This window comes from Phyllobates terribilis, unplaced genomic scaffold (assembly GCF_046119375.1).
Source record: "Phyllobates terribilis strain yellow unplaced genomic scaffold, ASM4611937v1 Scaffold_6__1_contigs__length_29720123, whole genome shotgun sequence".
In the NCBI taxonomy this organism is placed as follows: domain Eukaryota; kingdom Metazoa; phylum Chordata; class Amphibia; order Anura; family Dendrobatidae; genus Phyllobates; species Phyllobates terribilis.
This window is the reverse complement of record NW_027362766.1, coordinates 20,841,291-20,860,563: the sequence shown is the minus strand read 5'-3', so window position 1 is coordinate 20,860,563 and position 19,273 is coordinate 20,841,291.

Below are 19,273 nucleotides of genomic sequence, written 5' to 3'. Positions count from 1 at the left end.
TGTTTCTGGCATTGCGTTGAACTCGATCTTATAGCCGGAGGTCACAATCTCCTTGACCCAGGCATCCTCTATTGCCAAGACCCAAGGGTCTCGGAACAGAAGTAGATGGCCGCCCACCCTGGGAGAAATCCCAGGTGGGAGTGACCCGTCATGCTGAGGAAAATCTGTTGGATCGTGATCGGGATCCCGAGGGCTTGGAAGAGCGAGCTTTGCGCGCCAGTTGGGAGTGGGCCTAAAGGTAGGCTTACATCTCTCTTGCTGTGCTGGGGTACGGTCCTGTTGAGAGGAGGGGCCCAGTTGAGCGAACCGACGAAAGGACAGGAACTGAAGGGAACGTCTCCTAGGAAAGGGGCGATTAGGTCTCGGCTGGGTAAGGGAGGTGCTCTTGCCCCCAGTGGCATCAGAGATTATCTGGTCTAACTTAGACCCAAACAGCCTGGAGCCCTGAAACGGGAGATTTGTTAGTGATTTTTTGGAGGCTGGGTCGGTGTTCCAAGCCTTCAGCCAAAGAATTGAACGTATAGCGATGATATTGCTAGAGACGCGGGCTGAACAGGTAGCGGCGTCAAGGGATGCCGTGAGCTGATATTTCCCTGCGTGGGCGATCTGATCTGCTAGGTCAGCCAGATCGTCTGGGGAAGCCCCCGTTAGGATGCCCTGCCTAAGCTGTTTGGCCCATGCGGAGACTGCTTTTGATGCCCAAGTTGAGGCGAAGGAAGGACACAGGGAGGTGCCAGCAGCCTCGAAGGCTGACTTAGCCAAGGCCTCAACCTGTCTATCCGTAGTGTCCTTGAGGGAGGAACCGTCTGGAAGAGACAGCACCGTCTTAGCCGAGAGACAGGAGGATCCACAGAAGGGGACTCCGTCCATTTGCTAACAAGGTCGTGGTTAAAGGGGTATAGCATGTCTAACTATTTCTTTCCAGTGAAGCGCTTTTCTGGATGCTCCCACTGTTTCTGAAAGAAACCATCAAATTCTGAATGGTTAGAAAAGGTGCGTGCCGGGCGCTTAATTCTCTTGAAGGAAACGGAGTAGTCCTGAGTAGGGCTGTCGTCCTCTTTAACATGCAAAGTCTGATTGACGGCCGATATAAGGCTGTCAACCATGTCTTGGATTCTAGAATATTGGTCCGTGTCGGATCCAGAATCAGAATCTGATGCCTTGTCTGATCCCGGGGCGACCTCTGGGGAAGAGGTGTGAGATGCAGGGGGCAATTTGGAGTCTGGAGAGCTGGAAGATGAACTTGTGTGAGTCCGTTTCTGAGAACGTGCCCTCGGTCTGCCCTTAGGAGGAGGGAGCAGGGGTGCCTGCGAATCATCCGTGGGAATGTTTGGAGCACTGGTGGCTGTGGATAACCTGCACCAGAGATTGAGATACCTTGGTGAGGTCAGAGACCGACTGGGACATAGCAACAGCCCAGTCCGGAGGAGGGAGAGTTACTTCGTCCTGGGCGGCAGGGGGATCTTGGGGTGCCAGAATGGTGGGAGGCTTGCAGATCGAGCAGAAAGCCGTTGTCAGACCCACGGGCCACTTAGTACTGCAAAGAGCACAGGCGTAGTATGTGACTGTGTGAGCGGGACTGACAGAAAGCTCCCTGGGTTTGGGTATATGTGCCTAACCAGGAATACTGCAGAGGAGGGAGCCTGTGGACAGAAAAGGGTGTGTATGTAGGTGCCAGGGCAGGACCTACCCGGTCTGGAATGTCCACGGTCCCGTATCCCCCGTCGGAAACTCCGGAGCTTTGGAGACAGGAGCAGGGCTGCGGTGATGAGGCAGTCAGGCAGAGTGATGCTGCCGAAGACAGAACAGAGAGCAGCGTAGAGGGGCGAGGCAGGAGCAGAGCGTGCTGCCCTGAGTAACCTAGAGGAGCCGAGGTTCTGATAGGCAGAAGGAATGGGGGCGGGCTTAAGAACCCAGCCGCTGATAGGTCCCCGGGAGAACTGTGGGCGTGGTGGAAGAGTCACATTGCTCCTCGGCCCTGATTGACCGATTGCCGGAGGGGTCGTATACCAGCCGGTAAGAGGAATGCCCCACCCGAGACGCCCCCCCTACGGAGAAAGCGCGGGCAGATTTTCCGCGCAAAAGGAAAAGAAGGGGGGGTTGTGGGGGACGCCATGCTGCGGAAGATGCCATAAAGATGGGAGGAGAGGGGGCGTGGCCAGGGAAGCGCTGCTGTAAGTGAGCGTCGGTGGAGATGTGATGCCTCCATTAATAATCCACGTGATTTATAGGACCCGCTGGCAGGCAGCTCTGTGCCATATCCAGTGTTCTGATGGACCTGGGGGGCTGCGGTTGTAAGGCAGCAGGAGTGGGAAGGATTACCTTTGTTAGAGGTCCCGATACCTCTTCTTCCTCTCCCCTTCTGAGAATGGTCACATGAGATCCTCCGTTGATAGGGGGGATCCTGGCTCTTCCTTCTTCCCGCACTGACCGGTACTGGACAGTGCAGGAGACGGTGTCGACCCCAGAATCTGGGGAAAGATCACCCGTAGGGACCACCGTCTCCCTCCCAGGCCACTCCGAAGAGGGGGCTGGGGTGGGTAATAGGCAAGGACTGGCCACCGGGAATCACCCTGAGACACCGTGAGGTGACAGGGGATAGGTCCTGCCCAGCGGGTCTGAGAGTGGGCAATGTGGGAAATGCCACACTGCTTTCTTGGTCGCTTGAGAATGGGGATAACAGGGGACGCAGTGTTCCCTGTTAACCCTGTAGAGCTGAATCTGAAAAATAAAGAACAAGGATTAATAAAACACAACAGGGTTGGATCAGTTAGGATCCAGGTCTACCTCCTACAGACACTAAGCTTAAACTGGTGAGCTTGGTGCCTGTAGATGGGTGTATACTGCAGAGGAGGAGCTATTTATTTTTTTTGCCAACGACAACAGCATATACCTGTGTCCCCCAATGAAGTGATAAAGAAAAATAATTTCTTCTGTTAGTAACATCACACAGCAGGCTAGCTCTCAGTTTGAAATTTCTTGGAGAATTTATTCTGTTGTATACAGGCCTCATCCACAGTAAAAAAAAAAATTCTTCTGTTAGTAACGTCATGCAGCAGGCTAGATCTCAGTTTGAAATTTCTGGGAGCATATATTCTATGTTATACAGGCCTCATCTACAGTAAAATAAATTATTTCTTCTGTTAGTAACGTCATACAGCAGGCCAGATGTCCATTTGAAATTGTTTGGAGCATATATTCTATTTTGTACAGGCCTCATCCAAAGTAAAATAAATTATTTATTTTGTTAGTAACATCATGCAGGAGGCCAGATGTCAGTTTGAATTTTTGGGTGCTGATATTGTTCTCCATACAGGGGTACGCATGATAAAATCAAAATTGGTTTTCTTACTATCGTGCTACCTAAAGCAGGCTACATTTCATCTTTTAATTCTTTGGTGCTGATATTGTTTTCTGTACAGGGGTTGACATGATAAAATATAAATTTGTTCTGTTACTACCGTGCTACAAAAAGTAGGCTACATCTGAGGTTGTAATTCTTTTGCGCTGAGATTCTGCTGTATCCAAGGCTCGTCCACAGTAAAAAAAAAATCAAATTTCTTCTGTTACTACCCTGCTTCATAAAGCAGGCCACATTTTATCTTTTAATTATTTTGCGCTAGTATTGTGCTCCAGCCAGGAGTCCACGTTTCACAATATAAATTCTTTGTGCTAACAGCGTGGTCCTGAAACCATGCCACATTTAAGTATTGGACAGGGCTTGTAGCAGTATTTCTTGCTAAAAAGTTTGATCAGTAACTGGTGGAAGAGTGGCAGGTGTAGGCCTGGTGCACTGAGTGCTCTGCCAAATTCTGGCAACACATATGAAGGAGACCCAACATTTCCAATAATTATGGGCAGATACCACTAAAGTGGCATCAATTTCTATTTATTTATTTATTTTATTCACTTATATAGCGCCAATAATTCCACAGCGCTTTACAGACCTTAGTGGCACTGTCCCCATTGGGTCTCACAATCTAAATTTCCTATCCGTATCTCTTTGGAGTGTGGGAAGAAAAATGAGTACCCTCGCAAACACGGGGAGAACATACAAACTCCTTGCAGATGTTGTCCTTGGTGGGGTTGGAACCCTGGACCCCAGCGCTGCAAGGCTGCTAATTTTTTTGCGTTGATGACTCAACGTTCCCGGGGTTGGAAGTCTATCACTGCGATACTCACTGTGTGCCTCACAGCTGTCTTGATGTTACACGCACGCCGCTAGATTCAGATAGGGCGAGACAGGTTTCATGAATTCTTTGGAATCCTGGGGGAACCGTTACTCAGGGTGACCATAGGCTTCTGCTTCTCTCAGGCACACAATAGATTCAGTTGCTGACCAGACACATCTGACAAGAGTCCTCAGAAACTGTAGAACAGTAACATTTAATGAGGCACGGCCAGTGCAATGTAAATGTCTCTTTGAGAAACATGCTCCAGTAATAACAGTACAATCTCCTTTGCAGCACAGCAGTACGCAGTCTATTATCCTGTAGCACAGTACAGCACAGTTTTAATGCATACACAACCACAGGCTTTTCCTTCACAAGGACTCAATTATACACAGCATTCTTTATCCTGCACGGAGATGGAGGGGGGAGTGTTTGATGAGGGAGATGATCTCTGTGACACAATTCCTTCCAGTCCTTATCTTTCTGCCCGATAATAGACTTCCTGAACTAACTGTTCTGTGTATAAAACCAAAAAGAAACTAGGAGTATAAATGGCTTACAAAAGAAGATTGTTTATTAATAGACTAGATGGTGGCCCGATTCTAACGCATCGGGTATTCTAGAATATGTATGCGGCCGACCGGGCGCAATCAGCAGAACGTTGTTTAAATTTGGCGCCAAAATCGCTGATTGGTCTCGGCCGGCAAACGCGACTAATCAGCAAAACGGTGTTTAAATTTGGCGGCAATATCGGTGATTGGTCACGGGTGGCAGCCGGGACCAATCAGCAAACTGTGTTAGTGAGGACCGGAGAGCTTGTTTAAATTTGGCGATAAAATCGACCAATCAGCAGAGCGTTGTTTAAATTTGGCGGCAGTCTCGCTGATTGGTCTCGGCCGGCCGGCGGCCGGGACCAATGAGCAGAGCGGTGTTTAAATTTGGCGCCAAAATCGCTGATTGGTAGCGGTTGCCGGCGGCCGCGACCAATCAGCAGAGCGTTGTTTAAGTTTGGCGCCAATCTCGCTGATTGGTCGCGGCTGGCGACCGCGACCAATCAGCAGAGCGGCGTTTAAATTTGCAGCCTATGTTGCTGATTGGTCGCGGCCGGCCACCGTGACCAATCAGGAGAGCGGCGTTTAAATTTGCCGCCCATCTCGCTCATTGGTCGCGGTGGCCGGCCGCGATTAATCAGCAGAGCGGCGTTTAAATTTGCCGGCCATCTCGCTGATTGGTTGCGGCCGGCCGGCCACCGCGACCAATCAGCAGAGCGGCGTTTAAATTTGCCGCCCATCTCGCTGATTGGTTGCGGCCGGCCACCGCGACCAATCAGCGTCATATTAGTGTGGGCCCAGGAGCAGCGCTGCTTGTGCGGCTCCGTATTAGCGAGGACCGGGGCTGCCTGTGCGGCTCCTTCTGCTGCGAGAAACCGGGAGATGAGCGGCTGCTCGCAGCAGAAGCATCCCGACCGGCGGTGCCGCTCCCCGGTCCTCTGTTCACACTTGCTGTCGGGAGATCAGCGGGCCAAGCCGCTGATCTTCCGACGTTAGCCGCATGGAGGTCAGCGGCGCCGGTCGGGGTAGTTGTGCTGCTAGCGCCGCTCATCTCCCCGCTGCATCGCCGCTGACCTCCGTCCGGCAGATGAGCCGCTAACGGCCGCCATCTTTTTTCAGAAATCCTGCGGCGCTGATTGGCCACTGCCGGACCAATGAGCGACGCGGGATTTCCAGGACAGACAGAAAGACAGACAGACAGATGGGATAAGACGATTATATATATATAGATAAATATACAGTACAAAAATTCATATTAAATATAAGTGTAGGAGAAGGGGAAAAAAAGAGCAAAGTGCCTAAACCAAGGTCCTCAAAAGTTCACTGCATCCCATCCCAAATGCTGAGGAAGTTGTGGTCATCAGAATTTCAAGCCACACTCACCACTGCAGTAGTGGCCCAAATGGATGTGGGAAAACCCCACTTGCAAAGTGGGAAACAGTATGTACTCACTGCAAAGTGGATGGGAATGCAGGGAAGTGGGGAGCCTCAGGGTAGCAGGCGCACCTCGACGCACGTTTCACTGTCACAGGACAGCTTTCTCAAGAGGAAGTGTGCATAAGAGTTTGTAGGACCTTAATATATACGCTCCAAATTGGTCACATGAGCAGTCATGTGACCAGAAGGTATCAAAAGTGAACAAACAGGAGTTTGTAGGACCTTAATATATATGCCCCAAATTGGTCACATGAGTAGTCATATGACCAGAAGGTATCAAAAGTAAACAAGCAGGATCTGCGGTGGCACATGCGCGGCAGTGCCGACATCTCGAGCGTGGACCCCAGTCGTCATGCCCCCCGGCACGTCACCCATGACACGGAAGTGTCCGGAGTTAGTGCAAGGAGGATAATGACAGCGGATCAACGCCCGGAACCGGGAAGCCGTGGCGCATGCGCATAGTGGTCACTGCGCCTCATCAATGCTCCTAGATGTAAAGGCCCATCCAGACTGGCCCTGCAGAGGGTAGGAAGAACTAACCATCATTACCCCCCAAGGTATAATTAGCACATGCATACAGAAATAACACATATTATAATAATACGTATATGTAAATATATCACTGTGTATAATTATAGTGTCGATAGAAATTTCCATATATTCATCCTGAATGACACTACACTGGAGCATCCAAGGCACCCATGTGGTCCACATGAAAACCCTCCAGGGGCAGAGGAAAATACCAGAATATTGAAACATCAGGCCTGAAAACTCTACAGGGAAAAGAGGAAAAAGTGGAAAAACATTATTAAAACCAATTAGTTAAAAAGAACCCCAAAAAAAAGGGGGGAAAGAATTAAAAGCACAAAAAGCATCATGCTAACCATTAGAAAAGTAGGGGCTCCCGGAGGAGCAGGAAAACATTCCATCACTACAGAAACGATGAGAAAACCAAGCTCTCATTCAGGCCCCATGGAGACACCCTATCTAGGGTTAAAATCCATCTGGCCTCTTTTTGGGCCAAAATCTGTTCGGCATTCCCACCCTGGGAGCCCAAGTGTAAAATATCTATGCCGCGTACCCTCAGAGAACTGGGGTCGCAGCCGTGATACTTATGGAAATGACGAGGGAGCGTTCTCAGCTCCCGGGGGTCAGCGACCGTATTTGCACCACGAATGTCACTCACGTGCTCCGGAACGCTCACCCTGAGCTCCCTTGTGGTCAAACCAACATAGATTAGTTGGCATAGTATATAACGTGGGTCGAACCACACGAAATATACTTTAGAATTTTAAATTCACGGGAGCCATCAGAGGAGAGAAAGGAAGCACTGCGCACGACATTCGTGCAAGCCATACAATGGCCACATGGATAACAGCCCACTGTGGGTCCACGGGACCCAAAAGGATTTTGTGGAGGAGGGATATAATGGCTTGACACAAGCAGGTAACAGATTTTTTGCCCGTCGGGCCGTCATCAATGGGTGTCCTCCAAGGCAGTCACGCAGGGAGGCCTCAGTACCAAGAACCCCCCAGTGTTTAGCAAATATTTCCCGCATCGCCCCTCATTGTCGGTTATAAGTTGAAATGTAACTCACCCTCTCTGGTACAACCCCGCTCTGGGGGGGGGTGGGTAGAGGAGGCGGCCCCGAGGGGTTTTCCTTGCCCTCCCATAGCCACGCCTGATGGATCTATTACTGTAGCCACGATGACGAAAGCGTTCAGCCAGATCAGTGGCCTGTCTCTCAAAAGAAGATTCTATAGAGCAAATGCGCCTCATCCTCAGGAACTGGCCGACCGGGACGGCCCGAATTGTGGAGAGATTCCTACAAACTCCTGCTTGTTCACTTTTGATACCTTCTGGTCAAATGACTGCTCATGTGACCAATTTGGGGCGTATATATTAATGTCCTACGAATTCTTTTGCACACTTCCTCTTGAGAAAGCTGTTCTGTCACAGAGAAATGTGCGTCGAGGTGCGCCTGCTACCCTGAGGCTCCCCCCTCCTTCCCTGCATTCCCATCCACTTTGCAGTGAGTACATACTGTTTCCCACTTGGCAAGTGGGGTTTTCCCACATCCATTTGGGCCACTACTGCAGTGGTGAGTGTGGCTTGAAATTCTGATGACCGCAACTTCCTCAGCATTTGGGATGGGATGCAGCGAACTTTTGGAGACCTTGGTTTAGGCACTTTGCACTTTTTTTCCCCTTCTCCTACACTTATGATATTTAAAATGAATTTTTGTACTGTATATTTATCTATTAATAAACAATCTTCTTTTGTAAGCCATTTATACTCTTAGTTTCTTTTTGGTTTTATATATGCTGTGAGTAGGCTGTCTGGGTAAGGCCCGGTTATCCGGGATTCTAACCCGGTTTTTTGGTTATTTGATATGTTGGCTGCTGTTTATAAACTAACTGTTCAGGGTATCTGACCTGTGTTGAGCTTCACTCTGGACTTGAATCCTGTTCTATTTCCTGCGCTTCTGTGAGATACAGATCACACACACCACTTCTCCCTTTGGCTGCAGCCAGAATGTAAACAATTTCCCCACAATCCCCCTGGGGCTCTACTAAAATGCTCTCCTTCTCCTGTGACTGTGTTAACCCCTCTAGTTGCTGGATGCTTCTGGAGCACAATACTTCCTGTCTCATGTGCTTGTGTTACTTCTAATAGTTGCTGAATACTTTTAAAGCAACAGCACTACTTGTGCATGTCACATTGAGGAAAACCACTCTCAAGATTGTCTTCAAGCATGTTTTGATACTGCAGCATGGGCGTGTCCCTTTCCAGGGGAAAAAGCAACTGGCAAAATTTACTTTTGGACCGTGGATCAAACAGAGTGGCAACCCAGTAATCAGCATTATTTTGAATCTGAACAATAAGGGCAACAATCATGTTGCAGATTGTGCTGCAAGAAGGCGCTCATGGATCGGTCTCTTTCATGAGGTCCAAGGCCATATTGTGTTGGTGGCGGGATAACACTCAAGCTTGCTTCTTCCATCCCCTACTAGGAACCAGGGACAACAGAGAGGGAATCATTATCCTCTTCATCTCCTAACTGTTGCACATCCATCACCTCTTCCTCCTCCATTTATTTCTCTCATGGAAACCACCTGTGAGACGACAGACCGGACCTTAGAGCATCCTCATCTGCTTCCTTCTCTTCCCCTGGGACCACGACCTCCTCCTGCAGACTATTCAAAGTGTGCTCCAGCATGTAGATAATCGGAATATTGATGCTGATGATGGCATCGTCAGCGCTAACCATCTTAGTAGCCATTTTGAAAATGTGCAGACGGGTGCAGAGGTCCTTCATCTGTGTCCACTCCACAAGTGTGATTTGCACCACATCCATACTGCATTTGCCCAGCCTATACGACATGAGATACTGTGTCAGGGTTCGACGCTGTAACCACGGCCTTCCCTGGATCCTGGTTCAGTGGAGACAGCCATTGCTCAAATTCAGCATGGGTATCTGTCCACAACTCTTGATCTGTATGACTGTGATATCCAAGGCATATTCATTTAAACACTGCCTGATTGTGGTAAGACCTTGCTGTGCAGTATGGAGGTGAGGGGGTTTCTCTCTGCACTGATGGAACATGTGTCCCATTAAGGCAGAGGTTGAGGGTGCAGGTGGAGGCCCTAGAGGCAGTGGAGGAAGCACTGGAGGAAGTGTAAGATACAGAGGTTTGTACCGCAAGCCTTGGGAATTCCAAAACTTGGTGTCTAGTGACACCTTGGTTTCTAGTGGTTTAGTTCTTCATCCCCGGTGTGTAGTTTAGTTCTCCAACCCCTGTTGTCTAGTAGTTTAGTGCTCCATCTTCTGGTGGGTGGTGGTTTAGTTCTCCATCCATAAGCACCCTGCAAGCCTTGGGGATTCCAAGACTTGTGGAGCAGCCCATTCCCCACTTGACCCCACAGCCACCAGAGTCAACCAGTGGCCAGTCAGCGAAATGTAATGCCCCTGGCCATACTTGCTTGTCCAGGTGTCAGTGGTGAAATACACCCTGTCAGACCTAACTTTTTTCAAGGAATTGGTGATGTTGTCTGTGACATGGCGACTGGGCAACTGGTACTTGGGGACTGCGACGGCCATCAACTTTCGGAAACCGTCTGTATCCACCAGGTGGAAAGGCAGCATTTCCGTGTCCAACAGATTGGAGATGGTGAAGTTCAAGCTCTTTGCTTTGGCATGTGTAGAAGGAAACAATCTTTTATGTGACCACAACTGTAGGATTGAGGGCTGGCTGCTGTGCTGAGAGAGGGTGGAGTAGGGTGAACATGACAAGCTGCTGGACTGTGAAAGAGGTGCAGATGGAGATGTTATAGTGGATTGAGAAAGATGGGGTGTGCTCGGTGTCTGAAATGAGTCAAAAATAACAGGCATGTCCACTTCCATAACAGCTGACGGGCTCTCACACATCCTTACTGTAGCAGTTAAACAAGTGGAAGTTCTGCGAACGGAGACCTGTGTGAGAACACTTGCCACGGTGACGGAGGAGGAAGAAGCAGCAGATATGGTTGATAGGGCGGCCGGTGGTTGGCGAGGCCCGCTAGTCTGCATTTTAGCACAGTGAGATTCCCAGATTAACGCATGTTGATCGTGCATATGCCAATTCATGCATGTAGTAGTCAAATTATTGCATTTTTATACTCTGTTGTTTTTAACAAAGTTGGCAGATAACGTGAGTTGTGTCATTTTTTGCTGTCTCAAAAAAGACCCAGGTTAGGCAACTGCAGACCTGGGAACGCTGCTGGCTAGTGCCAGAGTTGGGGCTGAGGATGCAGTGGGTGCATAACTCTGTGCCTGCATGGGAAGCGCACCGTAACCACCTTGTCTTCCTCCTCCTCCACCTCCTCTACTGAGCTACTCAGCTGCATGCCTCTGCGTTCACACCAAGTGGGATCTACAACCTCATCGTCATCCTCTCTGTTCTCCCACTCCTCGCCCTGAGAGTCACCCTCCTCCTTTTCCTTCCCTGACAGCACAGTGCAGTCCACGTGCACCGCAAGTATCTGAGTCTCATCAAGATCACCTGCACCCTCAAGGGTTTACATCTGGTGACGAGGGTTTGGATTCTGCTCGGACCCTACTTCGTCCAGCCACGGATCAAACTGAAACAATTTTGGGCATCACTGTATATGCTTTCCTCCTCTTGAGTCTCTGGATCTTTGGATTAGACCTCTGATGCCCCAGAATAGAATTTGTGAACAGCTCTGTAGACTCGCCCATCTGTGGTTCCCCACAGTCAGTTGGGCGGTTGGAGAGTTGTGATGCGAGGGGGAGAGAACAAGGGTAATTGGGGAGCCACCTCTGAGGACTGTACTGTGTGTGGAGGAAGAGGAGCAGAGTCCACTTGATCCAGCGCTTGCCATCTGCTGGAGCACATGTTGTTTCTGGCCCTCATCTACAAAGCGTACCGCTGTGCTGCTGCCAAAGAAAAAGAGTGGAGTAGCCCATCCAGTAACAGAAGTTGTCAAAATGCTGCGCAATTGCTCACTGCAACAAAACAAACCTACTTTTCATCTCTCATATCATACGTGTCTCACAACCCTAAACAGCACTTTCAATTCTCTCTTCCGTCCACTAGCTCCCCCTCCCACCCATCTCAGCTGAAGACTTCTCCTCATTCTTCAAGCAGAAGATTAAGCGAAAGCTTTGCCTTATGTTTTCAAAGTCCCCACAGCGCCTCCTCCTAACTACTCAACTCTCCTGCTCCAAACCCAGCTTCTCCACCATCACAGAAGATCAACTCTTTACTCTCTGAATTACATTTCACCACCTTAGAACTTGACCCAATACAGTCCCACCTCATTTCAAACCTTACCACAGTCTTCATCCCAAGTCTAACCCACCTCTTCAACATGGTGTGTTCTCCTCATGGTTCAAACATACCTCAATTACACCCGTCCTCAAAAAGACCTCCCTTGACCCATCCTCTGTGTCTAGCTATCGCCCCATCTCAGTTCACCCCTATGCCTCCAAACTACTGGAACAACACGTTCATTTTGAACTGTCCTCCCACCTCTCCTCCTGCTCCCTCTTTGACTGCTTACAATGTGGCTTCCAACCACACCATTCCACTGAAACTGCCCTGACTAAAGTCACCACTGACCTAATAACTGCCAAATCCAAGCAACACTACTTTGTCCTCCTCCTCCTTGACCTGACATCTGCCTTCGACACAGTGACCATTATCTCTTACTACAGACTTTCTGATCGATCTCTTGGCATTACAGACTTGACCCTTTATTGGTACTCCTCATACCTAACAGACAGGACATTCAGTGTCTCCCACTCACACACAACCTCCTCATCTTACCCCATATGTGTTGGTGTCCCCCAAGGTTCAGTTCTAGGACCCCTGCTATTCTCATTCTACATCTTTGGCCTGGTAGAGCTCGTAGAGTCTCACGGCTTTCAGTATCACCTCTATGCTGATGACGCACAGATTTACCTCCCTGGACCTGATATCACCACGTTACTAAACAGAACCTCACAATGTGTGTCCACTATTTCATCTTTCGTCTCTGCTAGATTTCTAAAACGTAACATGGATAAAACCGAATTCATCTTCTTTCCACCATCTAATTCATCACCCCCCAACTGACCTATCCATCATAGTCATAGGCTGCCCACTCTCCCCAGTCCCACATCTACCACTTTCGTACCCTCCAATTTATCCTAAACTGTGCTGGCCGACAAATCCACCTGTTACTCCTGGCTTCTCCCCTCTGTCAACTCTGTCAATCCCTGCACTGGCTCCCTGTTGCCCAGAGACTCCAGTTGTAAACCCTAAGTTTGGCATATAAAGCCATCCACAAGCTGTCTCCTCCATACCTCTGTGAACTAGTCTCCCTGTACTTACCTGCGCGCAACCTTCCATCCTCACAAGATCTCCTTCTCTACTTCCCTATTATCTGTTCTTGCCAAAATCGCAAACAAGATTTGTCCCATACATGTCCCCTACTGTGGAACAAAGTCTCTTCCCCAACACATCAGACAGTCGCCTACCGTGGAAACCTTCAAAAGGAAACTGAAGACCCACCTCTTCTGACAAGCCTACAACATGCAGTAACCCTCGCTCCAGCATACCGCTGCATGACCAGCTGTACCCTCACCTACTGTATCCTCACCCATCCCTTGTAGATTGTACCAATCAGTGACCCCTTTTCACATGTAAAGTATGACGCACCCCCTGGGCCGTAGGGTACTCGGTGCCGGGCCGGTCATTGCTAGGGGAGATGTCACAGTGGCGGTGACCCGGTCCGTGACCCAGGGCGGTCAATAAAAGGGGTTATTTACAGGGGATTTATAGCTTTTATATAATGTTGGTGACGCCACCTGTGGTATGCGGCTATATGGAGCCGCGGCTGCGGTGCAGGTCCTCTGGAGCTGATGATGACGCAGCAGAGTTGGTTCAGCTCTCCACAGGTAGAGCTTAGTTCCAGGGCAGGAAGTGGTGATTTTATAGATGTTGCTGTGCAGTGTAGTGCAGGGGATGACGCAGTTAATAACCAGTCCACAACATAATGGCGGTTTCCTCTTATCTTTACTTGCGGTGGTTAGGCAGACGGGGGCACGGGTACTAGCTGGTAGTAGAGGTCCGGGCAGCCTGGAAGCAAGTTGGGAATCCACTTCGCCAGGTGAAGGTGGAGGCCTTCCCTTTGTGCTAATCTCCTTGGCCCTGCTGCTTATAGCTGTGTGGTGGCCCTCGTCCCTGAGTAAAACGTCTTTTTCCTCACCTGTATGGCAGGCAGCTCGGGCCTTCCTGGAGTGTCTCTCCCACGTGGCGGTGCTGGGCCCTCTGTGCTGCTGAGCCTCCGGGCGTCTGGTGGGGCCAGGAGACCTGCAGTTTCTGTTGCTGGGTCTTCAGTGCCCCACAAACTCGGACTCCAGTGTCTGGTTCTTCTGCACTTCCCTCTAGGGTGAACTGCCACGCAGCTCCACTCCCCAGGTCTTTCCTCATCGCTGTCCTGTATTCAACTCCTCTCTCTAACTCTAACTAACCCCGCCTCCAGATTCCAGTTGCTAAGGGGAGGTGCTCCCCTTGCTGGTCTGGAGCCAGGAAAGTGTTGCATGCTGGTATACCTGACTAGGGGATCCCTGCTTGCTTCCAGGCATGGCATCACCCCCTGTGAGGGAGGCAATGCCACTGTTGCAACCGGACTCCTGGAGTGCCACAAAAGCGCCATGGAATAAATGACGCTATAATAATAATAATTATACTACTTGTGCTGTGGGTCAATTGATGCCACTTTCCTGGTGTCTGCCCCTATTTTGATCTGTTTTGGCAGCTTTTGAGCCCAATTGAAGGTGTTGTGTGTGTGTGTGCATTTGACTTTGCCTACCATTGAATCTAATGGGGTTCAGATATGTTCGACAATTAATTTGGCAAATATTGCAGATTCGGTGATCGGGAATCGAACCGAACATTGAAATGTTCGCTCATCTCTATTTATGAGAAGGAATGAGCAAATGGCCGGTCTTCCGGGAGACGTAAATAAAAAAAAATGTTTTTTTACATTTAATACAAACTTTTCATTGCTGTATGAGACAGAAACAAAATGAACATCTTAAATCCATGGTATTATATATATATAATCCTCATCAGAACAGATTGCTCCAATGCATCTAAGCATAAAATGCAATTGATGTTTGTGGACAACTTTAAATTCCATCCGAGCGACCTGCTGTTGTAGAAAAAGCGCAGTGACTTAGCATAGTCTGCATCCTAAGTGTGCAGCCAGGTATGGCGGCGTGCGTACAGCATGATAAATGTTCCCCTTTCCTAACACTAACACTGGCTGGGAGCTAATCTTGGTGGTTGCTTGATAAATGGATGTAACCTCTTGGTGAATCTCCGAACATTGATTAAACATTCTAGACCCGTGTTCCAGATAGTGCGGCTTCTCTGCATTTTCTACGGGGGATGCCACTTAACATTTATCTTCGCTTAAGTTTTAATTGATTTTACGTTCCGTCCCCCCGTTGCATCAGGCGATATTAGGGTAATAATTCTTACAGGCAGAATGATAAAGAGCATAGGTTTTAATAATCAACTTCCATTAGTATCTTCTAGCTCCTTTGCATACTTATGCGACTTGCACGACACTCCTATTACATAGCTAGGATAATGGAGGAGCTAAAATATACAGGGATTGTGGCAGCTCTAGAATAATATGCATATAATTTAAAAAATGCATTATTATTGCTGCAGAGTGCTATGAATCCACTTGTGTCAGATCTACATTATTTTAAGGTGAACAAAAAATAAAGAGCTACTGGTACTCTGCGGCTACATATGCAAAAGTTTCAGGAGTTACATAATTGATAACCACCTTTGTTATATGACTGTGTGCATGATGGACGCAACCTGTGATATGTAAATTTGAGTACACCTCGTAAACCTCACTCTACCTCCGGGAGTACCTTGTTTAATCACTGCCGCAGTATGTGTTTACCGATTTATATTCAGGTGTAAATTTAAAAAAAAACAAATTTTTACAAGCAAAACATATTTATGACAACGTCGGCTATTTTCTTCCTACAAGTAAAAAAAAAAAAAAAAAGGGAACCATGGGGGCACTTTCATCTTGAGTTTGTGTACCATTTGCTAGGTTAGTGGTTTATTTCTGATCATTTATAATAGAGCTGTCATTAGATTTTACAATATTAACCTCTGTAAGGTTGCAGCTGGACAGGTTGCGGACGGGAGGTATGTGTCCCCCGGCTGCCAAGCTTCGGTGATGTAGGACCCGGAGAAGCAGGCTCCAGCTGTTATGTTCTGCTACCAGAGCTAAGGAAAGAGAGGAGATCTGTCCCTACGATAGAACTCAGCTGAATCCCTACGATGTAACAGGGAACCTGATCCTGCGATCAGACCTGCTAAAGTCCTAAGCTAGTCTGTACGGAGACCTATAGATGTGGGGAAGGAATCCCTACAAGTACTAAGGACTGGGAGGAAAATGGGACACCTCCTAACAGAAATAGTAGCAGACAGACGAACAAACAAAATATATAGAACATAGAGGTCCGTAGACCAAGCAAACTAACAGAGTTAGATACAGAGCACAGGCTAGCTAGAAAGTAGTTATACAATGAAGTCCAGCAAAGCCAGAAGGGCGGAGCAGGATTAAATAGGCCAACAAGGTCATGTGACCAGCAAAGGAAAAAACCTAAGAGCAAGGTTCTAACACCAGCACACACAGTGCTGAGAGGTAGTTAATGGGCCCGGATTAAAGGGCCTGGTTTTACCAGCAGGTGTACTTTGATTTGGCCCTGCAAGACTCTAAAGAGTATAGCAAACTTAAGGCTGAGATTCTGGCACGGCTGGACGTAACCCTGGCAGTCAGGGCACAACGAGTCCATCTTCCACAGGGACAAACCGCCCCGGTCGCAAATGTTTGACCTTCTGCACTTAGTCCAGAAGTGGCTGCAGCCAGAAACTTGTTCCCCAGCCCAGATGGTCAAGAGAGTGGTCATGGATCGGTTTATTCACTCTCTGCTGAAGCCGATTCAGTCTTGGGTTGCCCAGGGAGATCCCCAAAATGCGGACGACCTGGTGGGCCTAGTGGAGAGGTACCGGGCAGTAGAGGGTTCCCTGAGTGGTAAAGCGGTGGTTAGGTCACCTTTCTGGGATTCCCAAAGGGGGGGATGGCTCCCAAAAGAAGGGGACTAAATCCTCACTGGGTGGGCGTCAAAAGTCCCAGGAGGCTGCTGAATCGCAGTTGGGTAACCAGCCCCATTCCATCCTCTGTTGGAGGTGTCATGCCTCTGGCCATATAGCTGCCCTATGTCCTATTAACTCTAAACCAATGGACTGCAACATAGGCCGGCGTTACTCCTATTTTGGATACTCCGTCTGCAGCACTCTTCCTCAACATTGTGAGGGCCCTCAGGCGTGCTCAGTGTTTGAGGTCCTCTCCTGTCCGCCCTATTCTGGTCCACATCCCCCAGTCCCATTTCGGTAAGGCCTTAGATAGATTGCTGTTACTTTTGACAATGCTTGATGATCATAATGTGATACAGTCCTTGCCTGAATTTTGCTACCTGCACTGCACTTTTTTGGTCTGTGTAGCAATTGGGGTTTGTGTCCCAGCTTAGTGGGCTTGCGTCCTCTTACTGTCACTCTCTGTTAACTTTTATTACTTTTGTAATGTGTATGAAATGAATGTAATAAAATATAGATTTTTTACCGATCATCTCCAGTTTTTCTCCTTGGTTACTATATTGTTGTGGAGTTGGTATATTTTCACGCACCATCACATACTTATGTATTCGGTGCAGTGTGTCTGTAATAATGACCTTGGCCTTCATAATATTATTAAGATTTTGCTGATGCCCTATCAAGGATCTATTGTATGGTGGCAGAAGGTGCCAAGCCCCCTGGCTTTGGGCAGAGGTGGGGGGTATGTAAGGTTGCAGCTATACAGGTTGTGGGCGAGAGGTATGTGTCCCCGAGGTGCTAAGCTTCGGTGATGTAGGACCCGGAGAAGCAAGCTCCAGCACACATAGTGCTGAGAGGTAGTTAATGGGCCCAGATTAAAGGGCCTGGTTTTACGAGCAGCTGAAAGAGCTGGGGGGATCAGCTGCTCACTTAACTCCAGACCAGGTCTTGGAACGCTTGATATAAAAAAGCTGAGCCTGTGTCAGTGGGGGAGTGTGTTGTGCAAGGTGAGCAAGCTTGCATGTGCTGCTCAGAGTCTGCTGGAGGCAGAGAAAAGCACTTAATTTAAACGGCTGAGGCCGTGCTGTATGGACTTGTTATTTTGAGTTTTGTTATGTTATACCTTTTGGTGCCAGAAAGAGACTGTTATGTTTTGTTTTCCTGGCTTGTTTATGGACATTTAATAAACCACCAGTTTGTTTTGGAACCTGCGGACTGCATTCCTGTGTGAACTCTGAACCTCATCTTCACCCGCCTCTGTTCCCTGTCTAACCTTTCTAACTCACCCCTCCATCTTTCTGACTAGAACCTACATTCTCTGCCCTCTCCTCTCCAGGGCAACAATCCTCACTCCACAAACTAGCATACCCTCGCAGAGACCTCAAACACCTTGACCTACACTCACTCTCTGAATCCCTCCTCCCTCTTACAGACATCAGTTCCTTAAATGATGCAGATGTTGCTGCCACATTATATAACACCATAACAACTGCAGCTCTCAATTCGGTCGCCCCCTCACACATACCAAAGCTTGCACAATCAATAGGCAACCCTGGCACACCAGCCTAACCAAAGAACTGCGACGGGCCTCCAGGGTTGCTGAGCGTAGATGGAATAGATCCCACTCCAATGAGCAAGTCATCGCATTCAAACAGTCCCTCACTACCTTCAAGTCCACATTCACTACAGCAAAACAAGCATACTACTCATCTCTCATATCCTCCCTGTCTCACAACCCCAAACATCTATTCAACACCTTCAATTCTCTCCTCTGCCCCCCAGCGCCTCCTCCTTCTCCTCTCATCTCAGCTGATGACTTTGCCTCATTCTTCAAGCAGAAGATTGACACCATAAGACAAAGTTTTTGCCTAAAGTCCCCCCAGCCCCTCCTCACACCTACTCAATCCTCCTCCTCCTCCAAAACCAGCTTTTCCACCATTACGGAAGATCAACTTTCCTCTTTACTCTCCAAATCACACCTCACCACCTGTGAACTTGACCCAATCCCGTCCCACCTCATCCCCAACCTCACCACTATCTTCATCCCAACCCTAACCCACCTTTTCAACCTGTCACTAACAACTTGTGTCTTCCCCTCATGCTTCAAACATGCCTCGATCACACCCATCCTCAAAAATCTCTCCCTTGACCCATCCTCTCTGACTAGCTATCACCCCATATCACTTCTCCCCTATGCCTCAAAACCACTGGAACAACATGTTCACTTTGAACTGTCCTCCCACCTCTCCTCCTGCTCTCTTTGACCGCCTCCAATTGGGCAACCGACGGCACCATTCTACTGAAACTGCCCTGACTAAAGTCACCAACGACCTACTAACTGCCAAATCCAAGTGACACTACTCTGTCCTCCTCCTAGTCCTGTCATCTGCCTTCGACACAGTAGACGATTCCCTCTTACTACAGACTCTCTCATCTC